The sequence below is a fragment of the Priapulus caudatus genome, unplaced genomic scaffold (genome assembly GCF_000485595.1).
Source record: "Priapulus caudatus unplaced genomic scaffold, Priapulus_caudatus-5.0.1 Scaffold70, whole genome shotgun sequence".
NCBI lineage: Eukaryota > Metazoa > Priapulida > Priapulimorpha > Priapulimorphida > Priapulidae > Priapulus > Priapulus caudatus.
This window is the reverse complement of record NW_014577131.1, coordinates 287,360-290,957: the sequence shown is the minus strand read 5'-3', so window position 1 is coordinate 290,957 and position 3,598 is coordinate 287,360.

Sequence of the window (3,598 nt, the reverse complement as noted above, 5' to 3'; positions counted from 1 at the left end):
TCTTCTTCCTCGCTCGCATACACGTGTACGAACGCCCAGCTCAAAGATAGCAGCTAAAAATACAAGTAGAATAATATTAGGAACTTTCCGCGTCAGTTCCACGCTGGCGTGCGTGTAAAAAACAAAACAGGCATCGGCGAGTCAATCGCAAACCTGCGGATAAGCAAGTGCCGAAAGTTGGCTACTCTTCGTTGCCGAGGAGAAAGTATAAGAGAGAGAGAGAGGAGAGAAAGAGAGAGAGAGAGAAAGAGAGGGAGAGAGAGAGGGGGAAGAGAGAGAGAGGGAGAGAGAGAAAGAAGAAAGAAAGAGAAAGAGAAAGGGGGAGAGAAAAGAAAATATAGAGACAGAGAGAAAAAGAGAGAGAGACGAGAGAGAGAGAGAGAGAGAGAGAGAAGAGAGAGAGAGAGAGAGAAGAGAGCAGAGAGAGAGAGAGCTGCGCAGCGCGCGAGAGAGAAGAGAGAGAGAAGAGAGAGAGGAAGAGAGTAGAGGAGAGAGAAAAGGTTGCCCGTGGCAATCCACCAGCGATTTTTCTCATCACGACAAGATTACTATATATTATAAATAACTGTGAATATAAATTAAATTTATAATGTTTGAGAGATGGGAAAGCGAGAGGGAGAGGAGAGAGTGTGTAAGAAAGCGAGACAGAGAGAGAGAGAGAGAGAGAGAGAGAAGAGAGAGAAGAAGAGAGAGAGAAGAGCGAGAGAGAGAGAGAGAGAAGAGAGAGCGAGAGAGAGAGAGTGCGAGAGAGAAAGAGAGAGCGAGAGAGAGAGAGAGAGAGAGAGAGAGAAACAAACAGCAGAAAGCAAGAAAGCGAGAGAGAGAGAGAGAGAGAGAGAGAGAAGAGAGAGAGAGAGAAACAGACAGAGAAAGCAAAGAAAGCGAGAGAGAGAGAGAGAGAGAGAGAGAGAGAGCGCGCACGCGAGAGAGGGGAGAGAGTGAATGCAAGAACGTCCCCTAGCTTTGTGGCTGGGTATTACCGCTGCAGAATTTACGCAAGGCAGAAACCGCGGTCGGTCAGCGCAACGGGCGGCGGCCCTGCCGTGGGTCCGACAAATAGGCGCGTCCTGGTTGCCTCCCAAAAACAGCAGCAGTGGCGTGATACGCCAACGTACGCAGTAAGCATATCGCCGCTGTAGAGATCGGTGCACAAAGAGCATGGCATGGATCAAGGAGCTTATAAATGGAAGCTCCTCGATGAAAATTACGCGCGAAGTTCGCGGCAAAGGTTCATGGTAGCTAATATATATTAGCAAGGAGTGGATAATAGAAATCTGCCTATATCCACTCTTGATATTATCTACATACATAGGGTCCGTGCGTGGGTAGCACGCGATCGTTCTGCGTAGATGGTTGTATTCCATTATACTTTATAATCGTTTACATTCTTAGCTTATTATATACCATAGACACCCGCAACGCAATCTCACGCATCGCACGCACGCACGCACGCACGACGCACGCATACGCTACGCACATACACACACACACACACGACACACCCACACACACGCACACACCACACCCATGTACACACACACACACGAATCGACACAACGCACGCACGACACCACACACACTCACACACACATTCACAACACAGCACAACCACACCCACACTCACAACACACACAACACACCCAACAGTGTCCCACACACACACAGCACACACACACACACACCACAGCACACACAAACCACACACACATCACCACAACACACACACACACACAACACACACACACACCACAACACACGACCCCATCGACACACAACGACAACACACACACCACACACACACACACACACAACACACAACACACACACACACACAACTTGGTGATCGCAGCTATTTTTGTGATATCAGATTACTTTTGTACCACGAGTGTTAAAAGGTTGTCATGCAGTCGCTGTTAGTAAAGTCTACAGTAGCAGTTAAGCACGAGATTACATGAGCTGTACTCTATATATATATACTGCTAAACGGAGAAAGCTACTCAGACGGTTGAATAATTTAAATGCAATCTCATCGGAAATCACGCATATACACACATATCCATCGCTTGCTCGACAGATATTATTATCATCGGTTTACGTTTTCGGTTATTCTCTGTATGAATTAAGCGTAGTCGTAGCTTAACAGTTATTTACACGTTATATTGTAGAAATATTGAAACTGACTAACTATTCTCCACGCGCGCGCGCTCTGTCTCTCTCTCTCTCTCTCTCTCTCTCTCATCTCTCTCTCTCTCTCTCTCTCTCATTCTCTTTCTGTCATCTTGACGCGCGGCGCTCTCTCTCTCTCTCCTCTCTCTCTTTCTCTCTCTCTCTCTCTTCTCTCTCTATTTCTTTCCCTCCCTCACGCTCGCTCTCTCTCTCGATCCTTTCTCTCTCTCTTTCTTCCGCTCCCCTCACGCTCTCTCATCTCTCTGGCTGCTCTCTCCTCTCTCTCTCTCTTCTCTACTCATCTCTTCTCGTCTCTGTCTCCCTGCTCTTTCACCTCAACTCCGAGGGCAATGGAGCATGACAAAATAATTGATGACGCGTAGCAGATTTGCCCAAGGTCAGTTAATTCCAGTATAACCTATACATAGAGAAAGGAATGAACGATGTAGTGGGCAGGGCACGTCAAGCGCCTAACGCAAAAGATATATATTATAGCACCAATTTCATATGTTTACAGTTTACCACGGAAGGTTTCTCAGATAACAGACCAACGGGGTCATTCTAAAGTCGAAACACATGAGGAGGCAGAAAGAGGTGACCTTCACATAGAATTTAATTCGCGCCCTTTTCTGCTGAAATTCCGGCGACAGACACTGCATCTTGTGAAAACAACGAACCCAGATGCAATCACACGATTCTACTTAAGCGCGTCGCCGCACAAATGCATCGCTATCAAGTTACAGTGGGCCTATAGCAAACATATCCGCATCTACAAACCGCCCTATCAAAATTAATCTACATGCCTAAATATTAGAAAGTGTCAATATATAGATCTTATATTAGTATTATGCAATTATATATATACACGTGTGCCCATCTATTTTTATATACTATCAGGAGTAGATAATAGGGAAATTAAGAATTTAATAGATTAAAGGAAACTTAGATTTTAATAGGGAAATAGATAATTCCCTATTATCTACTCCTGATACTATCTATTAGTCCCCAAAAAACCACAGCTACATGTAATCTAATTTCCCACGAGACCATCGAATTAATCACAATTTTGGTGCCCGCGATCAATTTGCCTAATATACCGACATCTGGCTAATATGTTAGAAACATCCGCGTCATAATTAATAAACCCACATACGGCCGGCGCGCTCATGATATTACACGCCCGCGCCCACGCGAAAATAAGCTAAATTACATCCCCTGAACATATGCCGCGCAATCCAATAATGTCCTGCATCGATTAGCTATCCGTAATTTCATAATGTACGACATAAATATCACGAATTATGCCATAGATCATTAAATTTGATATGGTAGCGGGGACCTAACGTGCCTTATATATTTCACGATGCTACCTTACTATAATTGTCAGTGAACATTTTAGCCTCCGGGTTCTGAAAGTGATTTCCATCGTTTG